This window comes from Alligator mississippiensis, chromosome 3 (genome assembly GCF_030867095.1).
Source record: "Alligator mississippiensis isolate rAllMis1 chromosome 3, rAllMis1, whole genome shotgun sequence".
NCBI classification, from domain to species: Eukaryota; Metazoa; Chordata; order Crocodylia; family Alligatoridae; genus Alligator; species Alligator mississippiensis.
In genome coordinates, this window is record NC_081826.1 from 260,460,048 (window position 1) to 260,487,809 (window position 27,762).

At 45.9% G+C, this 27,762-nt stretch overlaps 1 protein-coding gene across 3 annotated transcripts in view; it reads right to left on the minus strand.

The window, feature by feature from the left end:
- Positions 1–25,982, minus strand: part of ERBIN (erbb2 interacting protein) — a 203,181-nt gene extending 177,199 nt beyond the window's left edge. Inside the window, exon 1 of one of the 3 annotated variants that reach the window (XM_059725128.1) lies at positions 25,801–25,982. The gene's annotated coding sequence lies outside the window, so the exon portion shown is untranslated. The remainder of the gene's footprint in view (positions 1–25,800) is intronic. The other 2 variants (XM_059725123.1, XM_059725126.1) reach the window with 2 other exon arrangements.
- Between the last annotated feature and the right edge of the window lie 1,780 nt (positions 25,983–27,762).

A 27,762-nucleotide genomic window follows, 5' to 3' on the forward strand; every position in this document is an offset into this window, starting at 1 on the left:
CATAAATGGTAAATGTGATGGCCGAGTACGAACTTGGAAAAAAAATCCCAATACTGCAGTACATTTTCATGACAAATTGCATAATCTAATATGAAACTAACATATGATCTACTCTTACTAGCAGAGATCCGGGTTTTGCATTTGCCACTGTTGCTGATAGGTTGTCATTGGTAGGTGTTGTTGGGCTTTGGCCCCTTCTTGACTGGTACCTTGCTCCCCAGTAATGTCAGGTTGAGATCTAGATTTGGCACCACCAATGTAGTTTGGTTGCTGCTCCTACTTTCCTGCCATGCCTTAGATGTTTTATTTTTCTTGGGAGACAGTTCCCAATAGGTGGCCCTTGGGATCTCACACCTGGATTTCTTCGTGTGGCTCCAACATCGCCTTTACCCCACCCTTATCACATCCACAGCCAAGGCAGACTCTGTTCTCCACAGGTCCTGCTCTCAGATGATCCAGTCTCATCCGTGCCACACGCCTCCAAGGGTCAGTGATCTTCTGGCCATCAGTCTTCCAAAGGCCATTCTTCATCTATGGACTGTGGCCTTGGCAACTAAACATACCCTAGTCTTGGGTTAACCGTAAACTGATGGGTCCCTAGGATCTTGCCTCCTGGGGCCCTTCATCCTGCTTGGGGCTTCTTGGCTCCCTTCTATTTAATAATTGTACAGGAGGTGCAGCAGCTCCCTGCCGGACCTCTGCCAGCTCTCTTGGGACTGCCTTTGGTTTCCCACCCCTTCCCACCTCAGCCCCATCTGACCTGAAGCTGGGCCCTCTGGGTCCCACCAGCCGGTGCTGCCCATCTCTCTCTCTCTCCCCATACTCCATGGTTTCCCTGGCTCATCTCTCTGGAGAGGCTCCTGGTTGAGCTGGAGTTTCTCCCTGACTGTGCTCCATGGCAATCTGTGACCCTCTACCTACTGCACCACCTGAAAGTGCCAGCAGCCCCTTGGTGCCACCTTCTGCCACATCTCCTGGGTCTCCCCTTAGAGCCCTGACTTCCCAGGGTGGTGTCCCAGTGGACTGCACCTCCCTGGCGTCCCTCTGCTCCCAGCACTTGGATTCCCTGCGTCTCCTGCCAGCATCTCCCTGCAGGTATTCTCTCCATCCATGCTCCCCAACTGAGTCTTCAGCTGCTTTTTAAGCAGGCAGAGTTCCAGCCTGCAAAGGGCATCTTGTGCATGCATGCACATACACACACAGCTGGACCCACATCCTGTTGAGCAAAGGGAGCAGGGGGAGCTCTAATTTTCCATGATAAAAAACCCAAAATCAAATGCCACAATGTATAGGTATTTAGAATGTATGTTATTATAGTACTTGAGACACCGGTAGGCTTCCAAATTGCTTTAAATGTAAATATATATGTATACATGCATCAGCTGAATACCATTACTATATGTATGTAACAACCACAAATTCTCTGATTTTAAGCCCCCCAAAACTGCTTTTTTCCATGATTAAAATGAAACGCCACTACACACACACACACACACTGCGTGCGTGCGTGCAGAGTGGTGTTTCAATTTAATCATGGAAAAAAACAAACAAACACGCAGATGGGGGGGGGTTAAAAAAAAAAAATCAGAGAATTTGTGGTTTTTACCAGAGAATCTGTGATATTTAAACAGACAAAACTAGGAACTCTGCTTATTAGTCAATCAGTCATTTGGAAAATCAGCCAGTAAAAAAAAAAAAAATGGATGTTCAATATTTTTTTTGCCAAAATATCAATTTGTTTAACCTTGCTGAGTACTTCCAGAAATACTCTCACAAGGACTTCAGACAGACAAAAATAACTAAGATTTCCAAAACTATCAAATACAACATAATTCAGGCAGTTGCGGGCTAGCAGAGTGTGTGAAAAAAAATTCATACTATACATATAAGCTCAGAACTTTAGATAATTTACAGGATGTGGTCTCCTTAACTGAAAAAACACCCTTGCTCAGAAAGTACTGTGCATATTTTTGTAAAATAAAAGTAGCAATATATTATTTGTGCAGAAAACACTATTTTGCTTATTACAGGGGTTACGGGAGCATCTTCAGAGAAATTCAGTCTCTGTTGTTATAATATTATAAAGTATCAACTCAGAGATATCCACCAGAAGTGTCTTTAGAGGAGAACAAATTATTCTAAGATATAACTTTTTAACTGCTTTGAGAAGCAATTCTGAAAGATTTCATTTGTATTTTCCTTGACATTTCATATTAATGTAAGATCACTACATTAAAGTTTACAATGAAAATCTGACATGGACATCTCCCTGCAACATAATCGGTCTTTTCTTAACCATTCTTAACTTTTCTTAGTTTTGCATGTTGATACATAAAATACTCACACAGATGCGAAAATTGACTAGCTGACTATACAAGGGAAAAAATGAAGATAAGGATACATAAAATTTCACAAGTATGCAGTAAAATGAAGTAAATAAACATTCTCTTATCTTTAAAACACTTATTACATGGCACCTAGGATCAATGTAACATTAGGAAGTGGTTCCACTTTAAAAAAAACAAAACAAAAAAAAGCCCAACAACCCAACAACAACAAAATCAGAACAAAAGGATATTAATGAACTTCTTGCACAGCCAACAAGAATTACTATGCAGAAGTGAATCTCCAGTTTTTTAGGATGGATTACAATCCAGTTTCCAGCATTACAATCTAGCTTCCAGCATTACAATCCAGCTTCTGGCCAGGTCCCTGAGGCCTGGAGAAGGGCCAATGTGGTGCCCATTTTCAAGAAAGGGAGAAGGGATGAGCCGGGTAACTTCAGGCCAGTCAGTCTTACCTCTATTCCTGGGAAAATGGTAGAGAAAATAATAAAAAAAAAACAAAAAAACCCCACATTTGTGCAGGCCCAGCAGGGGAAACGATGCTGAGGGGAAACCAGCATGGGTTTGTCACAGGTAGATCCTGCCTGACAAACCTCGTAGCCTTCTATGACCAGGTCACACACTGCCTGGATGCAGGAGCCGAGGCCAATGTCATCTTCCTGGACTTTAGGAAGGCCTTCGACACAGCCTCGCACCCTATCCTCATTGGGAAGCTAGCAGACTGTGGAGTGGATGCCTACACGGTCAGGTGGGTGGCCAACTGGCTTAGGGACCGCACCCAGAGAGTGGTGGTGGATGGTTCCTTCTCGGCCTGGAGGGAGGTGGGTAGTGGGGTCTCGCAGGGTTCGATCCTCGGACCGATATTATTCAATATCTTCATCAGCAATTTGGACGAGGGTGTGGAGAGCACCCTCTCCAAGTTCGCTGATGATACCAAGTTATGGAGCAAAGTTAGTACACCGGAGGACAGGGAGCAGATTCAGGCTGACCTGGACAGGTTGGATCAGTGGGTAGAGAGAAATAGGATGCAATTTAATAAAGATAAATGTAAGGTACTCCACCTGGGAAGGAGGAACCCCCAGCACACGTATAGGTTGAGAAGTGTCCTTCTCAGCAGCTCGGAGGGAGAGAGGGATCTTGGAGTCATAACTGACTCCAAGATGAACATAAGCCGGCAGCGTAACGAGGCCATCAACAAGGCTAATCGCACCCTGTCATGCATTAGCAGGTGCACGACTAATAGATTAAAGGAGTGATGCTCCCCCTCTATGCAGCACTGGTCAGGCCGCAGTTGGAGTACTGTGTCCAGTTTTGGGCGCCACACTTCAAGAGGGACGCGAAGAATCTGGAGAGGGCCCAGAGGAGGGCCACTTGCATGATTAGTGGCCTTTGTGATAGACCCTACAGGGGGAGGTTGAGAGAGCTGAATCTCTTCAGCCTTCACAAGAGACAGCTGAGGGGAGATCTTGTGGCTGCCTGTAAATTTATTAGGGGAGGTCAACGGGGAATAGATGACGTGCTGTTAACTAGGGCGCCCCAGGGAGTGACTAGGAATAATGGGTGTAAACTAGTTGAGAGTGGATTTAGGTTAGGTATTAGAAAGAAATTTTTCACAGTAAGAGTGGCCAGGATCTGGAATGGGCTTTCAAAAGAGGTGGTGCTTTCACCTAGCTTGGAGGTCTTCGAGACTAGATAGTCACCTGGCTGGGGTCATCTGACCTCGCTCCTCTTTCCTGAGAGGTGCAGGGGGTCGGACAAGATGATCCATTGTGGTTCCTTCCGACTCTACGATGAATCTATGAATTAAATCTGGCTCTCCCACACTGATCTGGGACAAAGTCCAATAAATCAATTTCACCTAAATCAGTTAGGTCTCGTAGTACAGCCATCCAGGTTTATCTTAAACTGTTTTCAGCTATTTTGAAAGCAATTTATGTGGACTGAACTTCTGTTGTACTACCAATTTGAGCTGGTTTCTGATCACTTTTACTAGTTTGTATGCAATTTCTGCCCCTAGTCATTAAACTAAAATGATAAAACAGCTGTGCATGTATACAAATATGCAGCTGCAGCAAAGGAAAATATAAAGGCTGGATTTGGGTAGATTAAAAGTTTACAGTTCTAATTACTTTTTCTTCTGATACTCTTTTGCTGCTGAAAACAGGTTTGTGTGGCTGCTGATGACAGACGTGGGGAAAAAAAACAAACAAAACCAAAAACAAATGAAAAAACCCAGCACTTTACCAAAAGCGGCAGCACATTAGTTCAACCCAGCTCCACAGCATCTGCATAGATCGTGTGCATCTACAGGGCTTTTTGGAGCTTTTACCTAAAAGCACCAAGAGCCCTGCTTTTATCAGCTATTAGATAAAAGTGCCAAAAGAGCCCCACTGACTCACCCAATCTATACAGACTTGTCGAGTGAGCTGGGTCAAGCTAGCGCAATACTTCTCCTAGGCACGTGCTGGGCTCAGTGTGGGGGCACACCAACTTTGAAGAAAAGCGCCCTTTTGCCCGGGGGGGGGGAGGGAGGGAGCAGGGGTATGTCTGGAAGCAGCCTATGTGCTTACTTGGGTATCTTTGGAGGATGACATGCCAAAAGAAACAGATAAAGTGGGTTTTTTCATGACTGTCCACTGGTCTGACTCCCACAGTCTGTGCTATCAGCGTTGGAAAGGGAGGGAGTGGCGGGTGGATGAGAATATGAAGTTAAATATCCAGGCCAAACTCATAGGAAACGGATCGGTAAACTGGACAGCAAAAACCCTGCATTTTCAAAACCAAAAAATAAATTAAAATAATTAAAATACCACTCATGTTAAAACTTGGTTATGATCAGATAAGCCCAGTAGGATGGGATTAAGATGGACAAAACAAGACAATTATGTTTGATGTGGAAATGAAGTGGAGGCAGGAAAAAGAGAGAATGAAATTCAGAAAGGAGGCAGATATGATCAGGCTAAAAATCCAAGAAAAGGATTGTAGTGGAAGTTTACTGAATGGACTTGAAGGGGAACAGCTTCAGTAAACTACTGCAACTTCTCCCTTTGACCTTGATATAGTTAAAATAGTGACAACTTGGATAAAGATTTTGGTTATTCAGATGGCAAGCAGAAGCCGGATCTTAGAATTGTTCAACAGGAATACGTAAGTACTTATAATTTCATAGTTGTTAGGGGCTGGAAGGGACCTTACAGAGCATTGGGTCCAGCCCCCCTGCACTTGGGCAGGAAAGACTGTTGGGGTCCCCTGATCCCAGCAAGATGAACATCAAGACACTTTTTGAAAATTGCCAGGGTGGGTGACTGTACCACATTGGAGGGAGCCAGTTCCAAACCCTGGACACCTGACTTGTATAGAAGTTGTTCTTTATGTCTAGCCTGAAGCAATCCTCAATCATCTTGTGCCCATTACTTCTTACCTCCCCTGGGGGGCTTTGGAGAACAGATGCTCCCCCCAGGCCCTGATGTACTTCCTTGATATATTTATAGGCTGCCACCAAGTGCCCTCTGAGTCTTCTCTTCTCCAGGCTGAACAGTCCCAAGACTTTCAGCCTCTCCTCGTATGACCGATCTCCTCATATAACCGTGTTAGTAAGGAGTGCTGAATGAAACGAGTAAACCTGGCCTCATAAAACCATATGACAACAGATATTAGCAAATCTATATGGATATACACACACATTTGGACAACCATGTCCTCGAGTTGGTTGATAACTATTAGCCCTCTTGTTAACAGCTTCAAGACTTAACCTCTCCCATTCAGTCTCTGAACAGGGGCTGAGTTGGCGTGGGGACTAAAGTGCACAGTTGACGGCCCAGAGGTAGCAAGTTCGAGGCCATAGCAGAAGCGCTCGTGAAATGGGCTGTCAAATTGCAATGAATCTGCAAATTCTGCTAAATATCTTGTCACAAGGAAACAAAATAGGACAGGAAGTCTTTGAATCTATGATACTGTGGACTGATTTAGCCACACTCAGAGAACAAGTAGAAAATCCAGATAATGAAGGTGGAGAGCAAGGCCACAGTGCTTGGTATGGTACATCTCAAGACTTTTTAAATGGGGGGGCACAAAATATAAAAGGACACAAGAACATGGATGCACAAAGATGGGGTGAAATCTCCTGTTATACTTCCTCTTTGGGCTCTAAATATAATTCCTACATGATTAGGGTGACCATATGTCCCGGGCAAACTGAGATAATCCCAGCTTTTGTAGTTCAGGCCTGGCTGGTTGGTTAAAAGTCCTGGAGCAGAGTCCGGCAGGGTTACAGCAGGGTACACAGGCAGGCAGCTGGGCAGGCACCACTGCTGGACTGGCGTCTGCCTGCCTGGCACACCATACTCCACTTCCCCACCAGACTCCGCTCTAGGACTTCTGACCAACCAGCCGGGACTGGACTATAGAAGTTGGGACTGTCCTGGGATATACAGTCACCTTATCCATGATCCCCACTAAAACAACTTACCTTGCCTATGAGGACACTGAAGCAAGGCTCAACTGTGTCATGCTTCGGCTAACAGCAACTAGTCTGCACAAAACTCATACAGAGGAGAGTGATGAATGGAGTACAGACAAGTCTCATATAGAAGGGATGAGATAAGAAACAAGATGTATAGCTGCTCCTCTGTTTTTAGGCAGTAAACTGAAAACCTTTTCTCCTAGAACTAACCCACAGCAGATCAAAACGAGGCAAAACTAAAATAACTTTCAGCTAAAGAATATTAGGGACATACTGAATTCACGATTGCACAAGTTTTGCCGAAAGCATGAATTTGGGCAGGCTCTGCAAAAACCAGTGCAAGACAAAAACAAAACTGTCCCAGGGGGACAGTCACCGGGGAACAGGAAACCCTCCCCACAGTGGAACTAGGATCGGGGGTAACCCGCCCCTACATGAAAAACCCTGAAATCAGGGGTTACTTACTGATTTCAGACTGCTGGGTGCAGGACGAGCCATGCTGGGAAGAAACACCCACATGGTTTATCAGCCCCGTTTATTTCCAGCTGGAGCCAGCACAGGCAGATTAAGTCATTGACAAACATCACCTAGCTGGAAAGAAGCCGGCACCAAGCAGAGGAGAGAAGAGCGGTGGAGGCAGCTGAGGCTGAAGGAGTTCTCCATACCAGGCACAGGCAGCGCCGGCATGCAGCAGCGGATCCAGCTCCAGGAGGAACAGAGAAGGACCTCGATGAAGGCAAAGACCCAGAGCAGCTTCGAGGGACAAGCCAAGCTTCAGGCACTGGGGCTGTGAGGGAGGAAGGGCTGCTAGCCTAACCCCCTCAGCCTCTTTTTTTCTCTTTTTTTTAAAGTGCCTGTATCCTTTTTTGTTTCGTCTTATCCTTATTTTCTTCCTTTTTTTTTTTTTTTTTGGACAGGGCACCAGCAACACTCCAAGGACATGAAGTGCCCCAAGACTCGACAAGCAGCTGGTGGGCTGCCAACGTGACATCAAGGAGATCTGGGTACCCAGCCAACCCTGGAGTCCAGCAACAAGGAAATCAATCAAAACCCAGGAGATGTGAAGAGTAGGGATCAACAGCACCGGAGGGCAAGCCGCACTAAGATCAAGTGGCTCGTCCTGGAGGCTGGCATATGGAAGAGGTGTAGGGGAAGTGGAGCCCCACGAATATCCATCGGCAAGCGTGACCAATCCTGCGGAGTCATCAACAGAGGAACCCACCATTGATGGTCCAATCAAAGCTGTGGCAGGTGAGTTTTGGGGCTTTCCCTGGGGTGATCGAGGACCCCTCCAGAGGTCACACAAGCCCACACAGTGCCCAACATCAAGCTCATGCACCAAGCAGCACGTGAACAGATATTTGAAACCAGGTGGTCACAAAAACAAAACAAAACAAAAAAAAAAACAACTTACGAACAAGCAGGGAAAAGTTTAGAAAGCCCTTCAGTCTTGGAGCATGTGGGGGAGGGACAGGGCGGGGGCAGGATGAAGGTAGGAGTGGTGGCAGGGTGCAGCTGCTCATACTAGGAAGCAGGTATGCTGCACAAGCAGCTGCACCAGGGTCCTGGGCCAGCTGTGGCAGGCAGCCAGGAGGCTGCACTGGGGTCCATGGAACCTCAGCTTGGTTCGTTGCCGGAAGCAGATGCCCACACACAATGAGCTAGGCTGTGACCCTGGTGTAGCTACTTGTGCAGGATCCCCACTTGGGGATGGCCTGAAACCAAGGTTTAATTACCCCGATTAACCCGTGGGAAACCATTAATCCACACTTAGTAACATGTGGATTAATGGCTTCCCCAGGCTTAATCAGGGTAATCAAGCTGCAGTTTTGGCCCATCTGGCAATCTGCAGGGAGGGACGGAACTGCCAGGGCCCCTCAGCCAATTGGAAGTGTTGGGAAGGCTCCCCCCACCCCCACACCCAATTCACAAAAATGACAGCCAGACCAGGATCTGTGCACAAAATGGGCAAGCTACCTCCTCAAGTTTTGTAGGCCCCTAAAGATGATTGCTTTGGTTCCAAAAGTTATAAAGCAAAATAAGGAGGGGATTCTTAATTCAAGGAAACGTGTGCAATTTTTTTCAAGTTTTTTTTTTTAATTTTCCGTATTCCAAGCCAAATTTGCCAAATCAAATTCCAAATCTATGAGTCAGTTCAGAACCATAAGTGGCCCTACTACCGGCAAACATCCTCCACCCTCATCTGGGGCTTCAGATATTTCCAAATCCTTTGGCATGCATCCTACTTGCAGGCCCAAGCCCAAAGGCTTGAGGTTTGGCTGTCCCCAAGTTTTGCTTGCCCTCAGGCATATGGCCACAGGAACAAGCTAGGGAGGAGTCTCTCCTTTCCATAAAGTGGGCATAAAGCTAAGACCTTCCCACTCCAGCATCTAAGTGGGAAGTTTACTATACATTACCTTGGCACAGGGATGGGTAAAATACAGCCTGCAGGCCACTTAGAAAATTAAAATTTATCTGTCCTTCATTCCTGTCAAAGAACAGCAAGTGGCTGAAGTGCAGGGTGGGGGAGGGGCCACTTTTCCCTCACGCTAAGCACCAGATTGTAACCCACTCCTGCGCCAGCTCCAGGCTCGCAGCGGGGGCGGGTTACTAACTGGTGCTGAGTACAGGGGAAAAGCAGCCCCTCACCTGCCCCATGGCTGGCACCCCACACTGCAGCCATTTGCAGCCCCATGGGGCTCCTTGTGCCTGCTCAGGACAGCCCCATGTGGGCTGCGAGCAGCTGAAGCAGGGAGCGCAGGCCACAGGGCGGGCAAGGGGCCACCTTTTCCCAGCTCTCAGCACCAGCTCCTTCCCTGCCGCTGAGCAGGAAGTCAGGGCTGCACACCGCCCCCCACCTATACCATGGGGCTGGGGGGCACTGGGATTGAGCAGGTGTGGGAGCAGGGCCCACACCCATGTCCCAGGGCCAGCTGGGGTATAGGGTCCCGGCCAGCAGGGGCTCTCTGGAGCCAGGCCAGCTCCCCCCTTACCCTGCTGATGCAGCTCAGCTCCACAGACCCCTGCCAGCCTGCGCCCTGCTCTGGGCCCCACCAGTGCTGGCCCTGGGACACTAGTCCCAAGACATTGGGACATTGGTCACAAGACAGTGACCAGGGGACGGAGCACCTGTCAAGCAGCAGGGCTACCCATGCGGCCCTTGACAGCTTGCCACAACTTGGTAAGCAGCCTTCTGCCCAAAATAATTGCCCGCCCCTGCCTTGGTAGGTACTAGCCCCAAGCCAGGAGAGCGATCTTCCCCAGGCACAACTAGGAAGAATGCCTCAGTGGTCACAGTGTTTCCCTTGCCAGGCAAGCATAGGACTATGCTTGATCTGAGCCAGCAAGAGGCTAAGAAGCAATTTTTTTCACACATACAATTTGTACTGAGAGCATCATTGTCATAAAATAGTTAAATAAATGTAAAGGGGTGAACAAAACCATGACCACCCAGCCCAAGGCACCAAGGGCAAGACTGTATTGCAGCCTTCCTACTTTTTATGCCACTTATGTTTTCTTGGCCCTGCCTTAGCTGGGATTGGTAAATCACTGTGTTATCTAGGGCCAACATGAAATCACACACCCTCACTAGCTACAATGGAAAATAAGTACTCTCCTTCACACAGCTACCATATCTGCATTCCTATGGCAGGGAGAATGGTGTGGAGAGCCTTGAACTTGTTTTCCATGGATTAACTTGCATCAGACATCAACCCTGATCTCTCTTCATATAATAGGATACAAGGAAGAAAGAGGGACTAATGCTTTTGTCCACTCTTCACTTTACAGTTTTCCTAAAAATTATGAAGTCAATGCATTTCTCATCTGAATAAAGACAAGTAAAACTATGGTAATAGTAAAACTATGGTAATTCTACGGTAAAACAACAGTTACCAACTGAAACACTTGAAATGTAAACTTCTATGAAGAGATGACTTTTTTTCCCCCTGTAATGATGGCTTTTGCAACACTGCAATACAATAAAGAACATAGAAATGGCTATCCTTTATATCAAATACTGTGTTACTTGCAAGAAAAAGTATAATGCAAGAAATCTGCCCTGGGCTTGTTTCTCTATTATAATGCTAAAATATCCTACAAGGAGACATTAGTCATAACTGGTTACTATTTCCTGCTCTGACAGCCTATTAGGAAGTGCAGTGTTTACCAAGGAAAAAAGCAATGCCCTTCACTGCCAATTCCTATTTGCAATAACCTTGCTTTCCTTCTTACAACACCCAAAGAGTGCAAAGGAGGGCATATGTTACTAACATTCTTTAAACGCATATATTGACACTATCTGTGCTTCACTTATGTGATAAAGGTTAATTCTAAATGGACTACCTCCTGAGATACAGACTAGAAATAACTCTGGAAGTTTGACCAATAAAAATAAAATTCTTGTTCATTCAATATATGGGTTAGTCAAAATGAAAACAAAACAAAATGGCACAATGGGACTGTTAAGAGCATAAGTCAACAAGCAATAAAGAGATGAAAATCATGCTTAATAATCACTTTGCTTAGCAATGTTCTAAATAAGGGAAAAATATGATTTGAAAATTATAGCTGATACAGCACAGCTCTTTTCATACAGAAATTTTGTTTTCATTCTATGCATGTTGTTTCCTTAAACTATTTAATGTGTTTTGGCATCACAGAACAAAACTGCTCTCATTATATTTGACATTTACTACAGACAGCAACCAGGAAACCACACCTTAAACTATGTAACCATCTGCAGCAGATAGTGCAGGTATTCAAATAAGCAAGCTTATTTGCAAGCTAGCTAATTTTAAATGTGCAGTTTTTAAAATGAATATTTGAAGAAATCCTTATTTTCTCAGCAGATTTTCCATGTAAATTTGACATTATCCACAGAAAAACATAAATCTGTCTGCAATGTATCACAGTTGTAGCAATTGGTTACTTTCTTTTAGCAGGGTTTAAGCTTTATATTGTCTACATTTTACAATTAGATCTTTTTAAAAACAGAGCACTATCAGCTTGAAACCCAGTCAGGCTTTTTTTGTTTGTCTGTTTTTTCACAAACAATTTAAGAGTAGTTGCAGGTATTACTTAGATACTGCCTGTTTACCTTTTGTTATCACCACTGTCACCCTCCTTCTACAAATGTCACAGTAATCTCTAGTTACAAATGCCTGGAGGTCATTTATAACAGTTCAAGTAACCAAACAAGAAAGGAACCAAAACCATTGCACTGCCTGTTTCAATCTCAAACAAAACTAAGAGAGCAATAACCACGCTAAGTGAAATCTGGGAAACTGCAAAAAGGTCTTGGATTATAAATTTAAAAACAAAACAGAGGCCATATACTACATATGTCCCTTCTGAACTTGAAAGCAGAGCTTGAAGGTTCTGTAAGACTGGAAGAGCGTGTGCTTCAAAAACCCCTAGTTAACATTAGGATAAGAGGTAATGGCCACAGTCCAAGGAGCAGCTTTGCGAGTAGTGGGTCAAATACATTGAAAGCGTGTTTTACTTTCATATCACACTAGGGAGTGAGGATGATGGACTCTTTGAGTTAACAGTATGGAAAAGGAAAAAGGGAAGGCATCCTAAAATCCAAGCCCTATGAACCAATGGTTTCCAAAAAGGCTGCTTCACTGAAACTGAAAGCAGCAGTACTGGCCATGCAATTGGGACTGAGGCACAAGGAAGAATGGAGTAATGGACATCTACTTCTATAGTGACAAGGAGATTTTGAGACTAGAAGGAAAGGAAGAAGTGGAAGAAAAGCTCCTGTCCCTTCAGCATCCCCACCTTCCACTCTGGTTTCCCAAAGGAGTTCAGATTGAAAAAAATAAAATAAAATAAAATAAATCTACCAACCAAAAGCCGATACTGAATATGAACCACCCAAATAGAATGCTGCACAACAGTTTAATAGACTCCAGTTGCTAGGGAAAGGACACATAATACTATTCTTTATTTTTTTAAACAGGATACAGCCCTTGCACAGAAAGGATTATACTACATCCACGTTAGTGGGTGCATGTACACGTGCCCCTATGGCACCATTGTTACTGCACTGTGATGTAGTGCTTCCTTCTGGAAGTACTACATGAAGGCACAGTAACAGCCAGTACTGTGCTGTGCACACGGTACATGGCTACTTTTAGCTGCTACACCTCCATAGCAAGGTGCTGTACTGAAGGAGTGTGTTGCTACAGCAACATAGCATCACATGTAGACACACCCACTATGTAGTTCTTACTTCATATGTTGACCACATGTTGACAAGCCAGTATCTCTCTCATTACTATTTGTTCAGTGCCATTCTGATTAGTTGTTCACAGCAGATTTTGGAGGATTAATTTCCTCCTCTGCTCCAAATCTTCATTCTAGTTTTTGTCTCTTCACACATTAAAATTTGTTTGAATGTTCACATTGTGACTCACCAAGTTTCCTATGTCTACTCAACTTAAGCGTACTTTGTTTTTACCTACTCATGGTCTGATACTTCTCTTCCTTCCCCAATGTCCAAATGTCTTTATTAAATTTATACCCCACCCTATCCATATGACAGAATAAATAAGAATAAATTTAAATTTTAACACCTTGATGTAAAGCTATTTTTCTTCACTAAGAAGAGGAATAAGTATAAAAATAATTTATTAGGAGTTAAGATGAGAAATAAGAGCTACAGAAGTTATTCTTTTTCAATGTATTTAGGTAGTCTGGGGACCATTACATTTTAAGCATTTTCAATGCTTTCTGGAGATTCAGAATTTTCTGTATGGTCTAAAGAGGGAAAAGACATGATAGAAAAATGCCACCATACACAGAGACATAAGTGAAAGTCAAATGATTAAGGAAACCTGCATATAATATAATTTCTTTCATCATCAAGAACAAGAGGTTGCTGAGGAAAAGATCAAAGAATAAACCACTGTTACAATACCATTACAATAGCAGGACTCAGAAGTTTCTCCCTCACATCAAACTACTTCAGTGCTTCAGATGTGCATATGTAATATTTTAGGACTTGTTTTTTAAGATTATAACTTTTTTTTTTTTTTTTTTTTTTTTTTTTTTAAAGCTTCCTGACTTCTTGTGCTATCTGCTGAGGAAATAAAACCTTTCAGTCCTACTTTGACATTATCAAAATGGAAGCTGAGTAAACAGTATAATGCTTTCATTACTGTCATCTCCCTTTTCCCAGAATGTACTGAAAGAACAAGTCATCTTCCCCATTTCTTCATTAACACCCTTCATTCAAAATTCAGTGTTTCCTCCCTCCTATTTCCACCAGTATTTCATATTCAAATAATATGTGGTGGATACACTTACATACACGCACACAGATGCATGGTAATATTTAAGAAAAGGAGGTAGGAAAGAAGCATATATAATTTGATGTAATGTGTGCCTAAAGTCATTGAAATCTGATGGGGGTAAAAATACAGTTGACATATTTTATAGTCTAAAAAAATAAGGATTTGGAGTCCTACTACGAACCCATATTGATGATGGTTTATCAAAATGCTGAAAAATGGCTTCATTTTTTCTGAACCACTAAAGGCTTTATTCCTCAGGTCAAATATTCTGAAAACAGTGATGCTCATACACTTCATAAACCTAGTCTGCTATTACAGATAGGAGAGAAGGAAGTAAAAGGGAGGGAGAGATAAAAAAAACCCACAAAACCTCAGGCTGTTATCCCCACATGCTTGTTACTGAAAGCTTAAAAAGCTACACAGATGTGTCAAGGGAGTTTAAGTCTCTCTCCACTAACACTCTTGGTTAACAGTCTAAAAATAATTTTTGTTTCTATAGCATTTTGACTTATTTTATTCTAATTTATGCAAGGCTTGAATAATTCAGCTAGATAATCTACTAGCTAGACACAAACACAAAATACTCCAGTGAGAAGCCTGCCTCCCACTCACCACAAGAGTGAGGGGGAGGGAAACAGTGCTAAGATTCCACGCAGGATATTAGCTGCGCAGGGCTCCAGCTCTCACTTCTATTGCCTAGCGGATGCTTGGTTAATTTTAAATTCCTGCCACCATCTCCCACAGGCAAGGGTCCAGAAATATAGTAACAGAGCACAAATAGTGAAGTGGGTAAAGCAGATAAAGGGAAAGAAAACTGCATACTCCAAAAATCAAAACAAAGTGTATGCCACAACCAAATTCACAAACTGCATGCACTACTTGACACATTAGAAACAAAAACCACAAAGGAAAAAAATGTTTAGTCTTCTTAAAAGGGAAGACTGTACTTTTTCCTGAGCTTTCACATGTTAAACACTTGGCCCATAAAGCCAAACCCAAACATCAAGTTGCATGGCTAAACATCTGCCTGACCACTGCCACTGAAGCTAGGGAGTATGTACATGTTTAACACTGGAAGGATTGCATCATTAGTTTTTCTTTTCCCTGCATCTTTCCCATACGTGAAAAATTTTGGCCAAGAGAACAAGAGGATTTTAAAAACGCAGCTCTCATCCATCTCTATACTTCCTTCTAGTGAGCCTGCTATCAATCATTACTTAAATCAAGTGTGGCAAACCTGGGGCACGAGTGCCATAAGTGGCATGGTCAACCTCTGTGTGTGGCCTGCAGCAGACCAGCGTGAGGACAAGCACCACAGCAGGAGATCGGGCAGGGAGCAGAATGCAGAGCAGCAGATTGGGCAGAGAAGAGAATCAGAGGGGCATTCAGAGAGCGTGGGGGGCTAATTTTGTGGCACGTGCCAAAAAGGTAAAGCCCAAGGGTAGGAGAAGAAGCAGATGGCAAAGAGCAGGGCACAGCAGGGTCCTGCCTCTGCTACTCTCACCTAGCACCAGCCTCCACATCCCCCAAACAGGAGTAGGTTACACTGGCTGTCTTCTGCAGGAACTGTTGCCTCTTTCAGGGACCTAATGACCCACGCCCAAGCTCCCTAACCTGCCCTGCAGAGAAGTCCCTGCCTTGTTCTCAGAGGTGCCTGGCCCACTACTATGCAATTCCTCCTGTGATGATACTACCTTGTCACCCCCACAAAATCCTTTTGAGGGTGTCACAGGGAGCAAAAAAGTTATCACTGTGAGACATTTCTTTTAATGGTGTGCCACAAAACTCCAAAAAATAATGGAGGGGCACCTCACATCTGAAAAGGTTGAGAACCACTGGGATAGCGAGCACAGAGATATAGAACACTATGAAAGTGACTGCTTTTATGCCAACGTATAAGAAAGCAAGAATGCTGCAACTCAGTCCTGATAGAGCAGGCTGAAGGAGGGAAGAATTAGGCAGTTTTTTTTGTCATTCTTAAATCTATTTTGCCTTCCTAAATCTTGCCCTATTTTTATGTTCTCCTTTCTTCTTCTTTCAGAGCAAGTTTAGTACTAAGTATACAAACCCAAGGGTCATGCTAGAAAACATCAGAACTTTCTAATGCTGGGGTGGGCAATTATTTCGGGTGGAAGGCCGCTTACTCAGTTTGGGCAGGCGAGCCCCGCCCCTCGACAGGTGCCCCACCCCCTGGTCACCATCTTGGGACCAACATCCCAATGTCTTGGGACCACTGTCCCAGGGCCAGCACCGGTGGGGCCCAAAGAGAGGCACAGGCTGGCAAGGGTCTGTGCAGCCAGGCTGGGCTGCACCAGCAGGGAGGGAGGGGAGGGGGTGGGGAGCTGGCCCAGCTCCATAGAGCTCCTGCCAGCTGGACCCTGCACTCCTGCCACCCTGCTCTGGGCCCCACCGGCACTGGTCCCGGGGCACTGGTGCGGGCCCCATGCTCCCGCTGGCTCCCCGCCTGCTCACACCCAGTGCCTCCCAGTCCCGCAGGACAGGCAGGAGGCAGTGCTCAGCTCCAACCCCCTGCTCGCCAGCAGGGAAGAAGCTGGTGCTGAGCATGGAGAAAAGTGGCCCCTTGCCCACCCCATGGCTGGCGCTCCCTGCTGCAGCTGCTCATAGCCCATATGGCGCTGTCTGGATCAGGCACAGGTAGCCTCACGCAGGTTGTGAGCGGCTACAGCGCGGGGCGCTGGTTCATGGGGCGGGCAAGGGGCCACTTCTCCCTGTGCTCAGCATCAGCTTGTAACCTGCCCCACTGCCAGCCTGGCAGTGGGGCCAGGTTACAAGGTGGTGCTGAGTACAGTGGGGTGGGGAGAGCTGCCCCTCCCCACTCCATGCCCGGGACCCCGCACTGCAGCCGCTCACAGCCGGCCTGGGGCTGCCTGTGCCTGCTCCGGACAGCCCCATGCAGGCTGCGAGTGCCTGCAGCGTGGGGCACTGGACCTGGGTGGGGAGGGGCTGCTTCCCCGCCCCCACACTCCTTCCCTGCCAGGGGTGCCCCCCCACACTTACCTGAGCTTCCCGCACTGGGGCAGCCACTTGCTCCCAGCCCAGAAACCCCGGCTGGGGCTTCCGGCTGGGGTGTGGGGCCAAGTGGGCCCCCGCTGTTGTGGGAGCCTGCTGGGCTTCCCCTGGGTCCTACTGCCTTTGGTTCCTGCTATTTTTGACAGGGACCAAGGGCAGAGAAATATTAATTTTCTACATTTTTTTAGGGGCCCCACAGGCCGGATAGAAAGGCCTTGCAGGCTGTATTTTGCCCACCCCTGTTCCAATGCCTGAATTATGCTATTGTAGCAAGGTCCCCTAATGCCCTGCTACTTAGAGAACAGGAGGGCAGCATCAGAGGGCTGCAATATGGTGTAGGCAGCTGAGCAAGGGCCAGCTGCAGAAAAGCAAGAAGCACTAGGGAAGATGCATAGAAGAGCTGCAGACATCTGAGGCAAGATGCCATGCAGTAAGATACAGAGGAAGTGCTTTGAGAAGTCCTTCATCTGCTTCTCAGCTACGCACAACTGGGTACATGGCACTAAAGCACAGCAGGAGTAAGGGGCTAAACAGAAACTCCTGGGTCAGTCAGAGGCCAGGTGACTGGAAAGGAGTGGAGCACTCCTATCACTCCTATACTTAAGCCTAGCTCTAAAGTCAGCTGGGCCCTGAGCTAGAGAAGGAAGAGCTCCTGAAAGTCCAGACTGCTACGGCAAGGGATCCAGTCATCCAGGTATTCAGGGAAGCTGGAGGGAGCCAGCAAGGAGAGAACTGGAAGCTGTTGGACCTGGTGACTCAGAAGACTGGAGGTTTGGATGTGGCTGGTGGGAGGGTTTGGAGCCACAGGGGGGGGTCCCCTGAGGGAGTTATTTCATGTCATGAGAGGCTGAAGCCAAGATAGAGCCCTGCAAGGTTTGGGGACTCAGTGGGCTGCATGGGCCAGGGGCCCAGTATGTTAAGAACAAAAAAAAAGGGAAAAAAAAAAAACTTTATACTTAAAATAGTAGCCTCCATATAATCACCCCATCAAGCACCATTCCAACAAACTATAGGATAACTGCATTCTACAGGTCAGAAATTCAGAATAATCAATAACATACTTTCTTACCCGTCAAAAAAAATAACCTAGTTCCATGCTATAGAGTCTAATTACCCACAACCTCAAAAATCATTCTTCCTGTGATATGACCAGAAGTATTCCAAAATGGATATATTTTTCTCTAAACACCAAACTAGAAATGCTAGACCTAAAACCTAAATCACCACCAGCTTATCTGTCATTGCTGCTTTCACTTCTGTTTGCAGACTACACACACAGTGAGAACTGTGTATACATTTTTTCTACTTGTGCCCCCCCCCCCGCAACTTTCACAACAATGCAAATTTAGTTCCTGTATGTTATATCCTGTACTTGGAGCATTCTTCACATGGGGGTTGGGATACAAATTTACACTGTTTTATATAATCTACATACAAGTCCTCAAAGAAAATGTACCTATAATTCCAATAAATGTAAGTCATGTCGATCTACATCCAAATATTTTCTGAAATCCAGTCATGTTTTCAGCTACTCTTCTACCTTTTGAGAAATTTAAAAGATTAAATTACTGTAGGAGACAACTGTGGTTAACATTTAATGGAGGAAAGCTATTTGTCTATTTCAGCTGTTTAAGAGGTATAATTCCACAAGGATTTTCAGACCTAGATCTCAGATCCCTAAACAAGATAAACAGAAATTGGCTGCTTTTTCGGACATTAGAGCTTCCAACCCAGGCAGCAACCTTCATTTATCTTATCCCATCTACTGTCCTTCCCCACACATCTGGGAACATCCAGGCCAGAGGTTCCCATACTGTGGTACGTGTACCCCTGGGGGAACACAAGAAATCTCTGAGGGGTACACAGGAGAAATTGTGTAATGATAGACTTCATTTACATTATAATGATAATTGATATTTAATGGGTTAAAATATAAAACGTATGCTGTAGAGGTACATGGGCAGTTGGTAAATCTGAAAGAGGGTACTCAACAAGAAAGAGTTTGGGAACCTCTGATCTAGGCAATGCTGGAAGGCGGGGAGCGGGGGAAGAGAAGGGAAAGACAGTGAAAGAACGAAGGCTTCCAGAGGCACAAAATGGCCTTCCCCTAAGACCCTGGGATTTTGTGACAAGCCAATGGCTGTGTTCCGAGTGTATAGCTTTCAAGCCAACTCTTGGCAATCTCATGATAGGCTCCCAAAAATGAGGTACCTGAAGAGGGGCCTGGAAGCATTGCTCATTATCTCAGTACTGTTCTGGGTATTACACTGAGTATCAGACATCCCTGAACCTCGGGACTGATACATCCCTGAACCTGGGGAAATATTTGTTAGTCTGTTTCAGATGTTATTTTGCTACATAGACAGGGCTTGAAGCAACTGAGCCTCCTTCCTTCTTAAGAACTTAGGAAACCAACAACTTCCTGAAAATAAGTGATGCAGGTGTCAGAACACCACTGGTAAGGACCACAGCATTGAAAGAAGGGGAAATGGTGATGAAGTACAGCACCAAAAACTTCACAAAGAAGTTCACAAAGTGCTCAACTGAATACCAACCCAAAAAAACAAGAGCCAAGATTACTGAAAACTTTTGTGCTAACTGCAATATAAGGTGTCCAACAATTAAAACTCTGCCTTCATGAGAAGACAGAGGCTTAAGAAAGATAACCACATAATCCCTGTACTAAAGCCTGTAGGCATTACTGATTTTTTTTTTTTAGTTTAGAAGTTAACACATTTAGCAGTGAATAACTAACCCCCCTCCCCCCAAGCCCTTTATACCCCCAAGCGATAATCCTGGTACTGATGACATCTTTAGAAGTAAATAAAAAACCCCAGTTTGGGACAGGTAATATTAATCAATCAATATTTGATCTCAGCACTTCGCAAAATTTAGTGAGATTATGAACCACTTCAAAATTCCCTCCGTCCAAAAGCAAATGCTAGTATCTGCTTCAAATGAGTAATTTGACTTAAAACGGACAACTCTGAGAATTTATATTTCCTTTCTGGTTGGTTCTAGTAGTTAAATTCCACATGTGTTGTTTGCAACAGCTCCCTAAGGAGTTGTCTAACATTCCAAGAGAACCAGAGCGCACAGCACTCAAGTCACAGATCCTCCTCCTCCAAAACTTCTGTGTCGACAGAGGCTCCAAGGTAGATTAGCGCATAGTGCTTTTCAAGCAGTAGGTGGGATTCCTACTTGTGCTGAAGGAATTACTAGTGTTGGAGGTAAGAAGAAAGGAACTGAGTTCTGAAATGAGCAGCTTGAAGGCACTGGAAATCAGGCCCAGCATCAAGACCATCCATTTAAAACATCTTTTACTTATTTGTTTATTAACATGAGTAGGGACCTACCAAATTTGCTATTTCCACAGAATACATGAAACTGGTAGGTCCCTGCAAAAAATGCAAAATTGGCAGCAAGTTGGGGGGGGGGGGGGGGGGGGGGGGGAGAAGAACACTGGAAAAACAAAAGGGCAGGAAGCCCTGGCATCCTGAAGCATAGGGGAAGGAGGGGGTAGAATCTGCATGGTGGAAAACAGCACCCAGCACCCCCCACCCCATGCCTGCAACCAAGAGGCCCCAGAAGTCCTGTCCCCACACCTGTGAGGCATCTGTCAATCTCTGAGCAGGGGCAGGACTTCTAGGCCCCCTGCAGTCAATTGGGGGGGGCAGGGGAGGGGAGCTGGCATGTGGCTTGCTGCACTCTGCTGGTCACCATTTTTGCAGCAGTGTGCTTGGATCACAAAATCGGGGGGGGGGGGGGGGGGGGGGGCAGGGGGAAGGAAGCCACCCCAAATTCAATAGGTTCCTACATAAAAGAGTAAGCTAGGGTTGTCAGATATAGAGACCACAGGCCAGATACAGCCTCCAGAGGTGAGTTGTCTGGTCCACCGGGCTTTTTGTGGGTTGGACAACCCACCTCTGAAGGCTAGATTCATTGCTGCACCAGCTGGAGCTCCTGCAGTAGTAGTGTTAATCCCTGTGGCTGCTGGAACCACTGTTTCAGCATGGCTTCAAAACCCATGGGAAGTAAGGCCACTAACCCACAACCAAAACAGGGGTTTTTAGTTGGCAGCAGGGGAAAAGAGTGGGACAGGAACCAGAAGCATTAACTATGTGTTCTAGAGCCACGCTGAAACAGTAGCTCTAGCAGCCATAGTGCTTAGCACCACCGACACTGCTCATGGGAAGCCCTGTGGTCCAGATTCGGCTCACAGGGTCAAATGAGTTTGACACCCATGATCTGAGGTAACTGAAAGGAATGAGAGAGAAAGTTCAGTTTATTTTTGTTTATTTTACGTATGATGCAATTTGCCTGTAGCTAACAGTGCTGTTTCCAACTTATGGGCATCTTGTTACAGTAACAAGAACTAGATCTGTGCAATTAAGCAACCACAAAAGATGAGTCCAAGGACATGCACACTACCCAATTTTAATGGCATTTTTTCACTTTTTAAAGATGCATGTTTTGGAACAACCTCTCTCTCAGAAGCTGAACTTCCTTGGTGGCGACTATTTTTAAAAACAAATTAAGTTTCCATCATGTTTTCCTTCCTATCACAGAGAGCATAAGGGCCAGACTTTACCTGACCCTTGTGTAGTTGTACAGAGGCAGCACAACAACACAAGGCATTCCTTATCCCCCTGCCATACAGAGGTTGAGCATGAGTGGGTTGTTGTTTTATTTTGTTAGTGCCTCCTGGGGCACAGACCATGCCCGAGACAGGAGGGAAGACTCAGGCTATCACATTCACTGCCCAACTAAGGTGCTAAGTATTCAGGCAACTCTGGAGGCAGCAGATTTTCCAGGTCAGTACAGAGACAAAGACAACTCATTCTTAAAGGGAATAATGAATTGTCACAATTTGTTCCTAAATGCAATGGCAGATTATTCTCTGCAAATTAGCTACAGATTGCAAATGCCTGATCTACTTTAGAAATAAAGCTATGTTAGGGAAGCCGGTTACTTGAGGACCCTCAACATAATGAAGTATAGTTCAACTGGCCTAGAGTATATCTAACTTTGTTCTAACTTTTTTTCTTACTTCTGCAAAAGCCTTGATGTATTGCACATCTTCAAATTGTGAAGGTCAATTCAGTGCTGAAACACTATTCCTCCTCTATACTATCCTTCAGGCACAAAAACAGAATTACAAGAAGTTAAACATGGAGAAAGTGTCAACACATCATTAACAATATAAAATATGTAAGTTTTACAGGTAACAACTGAGCAAGAACAATAGGAACACAGAGCCATAATATCCTAAAAATATTACTTGCACAAAACAAATAACTGCTATTTAATTCCAATACTAATAATTAAGATGCAATTTTTCATTTGACTCCTGTTTCAGATAAGAAGAGAATGAGATTAAAGTCCTGTTCAGGTCAGAGTTCAATATGACATACTGAAGGCATTCCTATTTGTTGTATAGAACAGGATGAGGAAACGTTAAATAAAAAAAAACAGCTGCATTACCTACTCAAAAGAAGTTACCTGGATCAGATATTTCAGATTAAGTTCTCTGAAGTAAAATAAATTGATTCCCAGTACATGTACATAAGGCGGCAGCTATAAAGTCCAAAGACACCCAATGAAAGGGTTACACATGCATTAAACTATACCAGCAGTTGCATATGTTCTTGCAAATAGCCTAAAAGATACACTGTTAACATAAAGATTAGAAAGATGTTAGTAAGATTCAGCATGAATCACTTGGGACACATTTGTAAAATAAATTGATAAACATTCCACTGGTGGTTGAGTAACTACATTCTGTTGTGCTGAGTGCAATTCCCTACCTGTAGTCAGACTTTCATCTTTGCAAAAACTGCCAGAAAGATCTGCTGTACCTCTGTGTGTGTGGTATTTTCCAGTGAACGTTTTAATCAAGAACATCATCTGTAATCACCTACATTAAATTGCCTGCACAGCAAGCATGTTCCCACATGGATCCAATCTTTTATTTTCAGGTTAATAAAAGTAGTTTTATCTCCCAGTTATTTGGAAAAGTTAAACCAAAACTTCAGTAACCAAACCAGCTATCAAACCCACCAAAAGAAAATCAGGTGATTCCAGAAGTGATGGAAAAAAATCAACACTTGGTGTTCACACAAACTTTTCTCTTTTTCCCCTAGCAAAGAGAAAGCATTAATTATAAAAGAAAAAAGAAAAATATTTCATGAACAGCCCTAGGTAAAATGAAAAGGAAGAAATGTCTTCCTATTATTTCACTTTCAGAGGAAAGCAAGGAAAACTGTACCAAAATGCTGATGTCATAAATGTAAAGAAAAATATTTTCTTAGTAGCCATACCATGAATATAATCAAACTTAGCCAAGAATCTAGAAAGCATTAAATACATTCTCCATGTTTTGGTAGTATTGAGCTGATGTAGCTTTGATGAACCAGGAAAAATGTGGAAGGCAAAAATTTTTGTCCATGATATCTTTTATTGGATCAACTGTATAGCTGGGAAGGACATAGACAAGCTTTCAGGTACCACTGTACCCTTCCTCATGTCTTTTGAGGAAAGTAACCTGATAATCTCACTTATACCCTGTTTTTATTAAATGCATGGAATTTTGCACAAGCCTGTATTCTCTCTGCTATGCATCTTTTATTGGACCAACTGGAGCTATTACTCCAAAAGTCCTTGCCTCTTAAATATAACCTAAACTCAGGAAAAATTAGCACTGTTATTACTTTAAAGTTGAACATCCAACGACTTCCCCCCCACCCCCCATCACCACATTTTATAGCTTTTCCTCCCCAAAAGCTCCTAAAATCAACTCTGTATGAATTAGACTTAGAAACAAGATCCTACAAAGTTCACTTATGTGCCAAAAAAAAACTTAAGTAACTTAAGGCTGAGAATTGGAAGAGAGATCTCTTTACGATTGCTGTGTTAACCATGTTTTATATGCCTCTGACACAGTATTTTGGCACATTGGCAATTAAAAGTAAATAGGTGATCATGCACATGCAGAGAGAGCATAACTCAATTTGGGGGATTGGGAAAGCAGTACATTAAGTGAAAATATTTCAGTAACAAAGGAATATATAATTTTAAAGATTAAACAGTGAAAGTTATGGAGGGTGTGGTACATAAGCTACCCATACCAGAGACAATGTTTTATACTACATAACTAAACTGAACAAAACTGTCAATTAAAAAATATACTGCCATGTATTTTTTAAAACATTAAAAGACACTGCTGATTACCCAAAAGGATCAGCTTCCTGATTACAACTAACACTGTGGCAATGAAATGAATGGAATTCTATGACGTAGCTCTTAGCTGTAAGCAGTAGTGAATTCCACTTTCATCATTAAAGAAGGGCCTTATCATAGCTACCATGGTGACAAAACACTAGTGTAAAACGTTGCAGCCCCAACTATAAGGATCTATTCTCCTGCACATCATTGAAAAAATATGAAGTGTATCATCAGACAACCAAAAGGTCTGAAAAAAAACAAATTTCATCCACAAACACACTGATTTGCAACTACTTTTGTCATGCACTGCTACAGTTCCCCCCCTTAGAAACTAAAGTCATTATTGGGAATGAAGCACTGCTTTGGAAAGTGATCGTTCTTTGTAAAAGGATTACTCTATTTAGGCTTCAATGCTTTTCTGCCAAGCCTAAGCCATATAAGGAAGCTGAAGTTCACTGCCATCTATTTTGTTCCAGTCCTTTCAAGATGTTTATTGCTGCCTGCAAAGGTAAACCTGTAAGCTGTACACCGATCAGATGTTTATTACCGATATACCTGGTGTCTAAGATCAGCTGAAAGTTGTCATTTTTCTACTAAAAAAAAAGCTATCAAACCAGTCTGTCAGACGAACAAAACTTTCACACAAAACACAAAGCTGCCTCGTTATTTAACTGGTGCCTTGTCTACCTCTGACCGCACTCAGACCCAGGTGTAGGTAAGTTCACACAAAAAGGAAAGCTTAAGATGCCTTGCTGCAAAACTCAAAACTGACCCCCTCCCCCACCCAATCCTCAACACCACAAGCAGCCGGCACTGTACACCCTACCTCATCTCATCGCTCAAAACAAACCGCTGTCTGTCAGGTTCACCTCACAAGGGACAACGGCAATTCCCACTGGTTTCTACCAACGCAAACAAGCCACTCCACAGCCTTGGCTTCCCAGACCTTTAAAAAAAAAAGTTCACAGCTTCCTGCTTCCTGGACATCGTCTCTCTCTTCCCTGCTCAAGCAGCGCGGGGACCCCGGTATATCTAACATGTGGCAGCTGCTCCTTGAGCCCCCTTAAACCAGAGCAGGCCGGAGAGCGCATAGAAACTTGGCTCCGTAGCGGTGTGCCGGCTCCCCCACGGCGCACAGCAAGCAGCAGCCACGACACGGACGTAGCGGAGCCCCGGGGACGGCGCCCGCGGGCTTCCCCGAGCAGTGCCGCCGGCAGGCGGGCGGGCGGCCTCCACCTGGGCGCTAGGAGCTGGCGCAAGCCCAGGCTGGAAGTTGGCTCCGGTCCCCAGCCCCGCGCCCCGGCAGGGCCCGGCCGCCATCCGGAGCCGCCTACGCGGAACAAAGGAAGTTGAGCCCCGCGGGCCCCGGCCGCACAAAGGGCGGCATGAGGCGCCGCCGCCCGCCCCACGCGGCTCGCCCGCCCCTCGCCCCGCTCACCTCGGCCCGGGCCCGGCGCCGCTGCCGGGAAGCGCCACTGCCGCCGCCGAGCTTCCCCCACGGGCGAGCGGCCCCGCAGCACCAGCTCCTCCCCCGCGCTAGGCCGGTGCCGCGCCGCGCCGCGCCGCCCAGGCCCCTTATTGTCCTGCCGCCGCCGCCAGGGGCCCGGGGGCCAGCGCAGCCCCGCCCCGCCCCGCCCCGCCCCGTCTGCCCCTCCCTCGCCCGGCGGCGGCGGCGGCGGCGCTGGGAGCGCGGCTCGGGGCGTTCGCTGCCTCCGCCTCGCCGCACACGGCAGCGCCCGCACAGCGCCGCCCAGGCCGGGGGGGGCACTGCAGCAGCGGCGGCGGGAGGTGCCGTCTCGTCTCGCCTCGCCTCGCCTCGCTCCCACTGGCTGCCTGCGAGCGAGTGGCAGCGAGGTCCGCCAGTCCGCGCCCGGCCTGGCCGCCGACAGCCAATGGCTCCGCGCCGAGGGCCGGGCGTAGCCTGGCTGTGACGCGGAAGGAAGCCGGGGCGGTGCTGGGGAAGGGGCCCCGCGGGTTTCTCCCCTTGGGCGCGCGCGGGAGCTGCGGTGGGCGCCGCTCGCAGCCCTGGGCGGCAGGAGCCGAGTGGTTTCGGGGAAGCTGGCCTGGCGCGGGGAGGAGGCGGCGGCGGCTCTCCGGGCCACCAGCACAGGCCCTGCCGTGGGGCCTCTGCCCGGAAACGGCCTGCGAGTTGAGCTGGGCTGGGCTGGGCTGACGGTGCAGCCAGCAGAGACCTGAGGAAAAAGGGCTGGCATCGGGAAGCTTGTCTGCCTTTATTCCAACTACGTAGTTGGCCCAACAAGCCATCATCACCCTAAGGAGTTCTCACTTCTGTTGTGGCAGCCCCAGGGCGACACATAGCAGGTGCACGGGCACCCCTTGAGCATGGCAGGGCACCCTCTACGCTGTCCGCAGTGCCTGCAGGCGGGCACCACTCGCCACCCCGCCGCCCACACCACCGCCGGTGAGTGAGGGTGGTCGCCAAACCTTGGTGCTTGCCATCCTCCCCACCCTGCCAACAGTACCCGCGGCGTCTGCGGGATCTCCCTCGCTTACCACAGCTGCACTCCCGCTGCCACCGTGCCCTCCCAGCCAATGGGGGCATGCACTGCTTGTGGCAGGCAAGGTTCTTTGAGTAGGTGTGATATCTTTTATTAGACCAACTGAGTAGCTGGAAAAAAAAAAGTTTACAAGCTTTCAGGCACAGTCACCCTTCGTCTGACTGTGCCTGAAAGCACATAGGCACATAGGGAGTCTCTGCTGGTCTAAGACTCCAAGGAAATGAGAGAAGCTAAAAGTATGACAGGATGTCAGTGACAATGTACATGGGTGGAAATTAGGAAAACAAAAGGTAGGGAAGGGAAGAGAGGGGAAGAAAAAACAGGAGAAAGCCTGAAAGCTTGCATAGAACTTTTTTCCAACTACTCATTTGGTCTAACAAAAGATATTGCATTTACCCAAATAACCTTACCTGCCTATGTCTTTAGACCAACATGGCTACAACCAAAAACCCAGCTTGCTTCTGTTATAATTTATGGACCATCACTTCTACACTTTCACGAACTCTAATGTATCACCACACACAACTTAACAGGAACCGCAGTTCACGGTCACCTGGCTTCAGAACTCCTCTGCATGTTCGCACTCAACAACATGTTGCACCAACTGTTTGTTACCTTTTCTTTCCTTGAATGCTCCCCCTCCCCCCTGTAATTTAGCTGATTGACTGCTTTTGCCGAATCCTAAAGGAAGTCCTGGAGCCTGCAATTCTGTTGTGCTGCAAAGTGGACAGCACAGGCAACAGCAGGGCAGACTTCTACACGCTGCTCACCTTATGTTCCCTAATTGTGTTCTAGGGGGACCACCTGTAAGGACAGAGGGAGTTCAGTTTTCATGCCCATTTAATCTTTGGCATCTCTGCTGGGACTGCCTTCAACTCTGC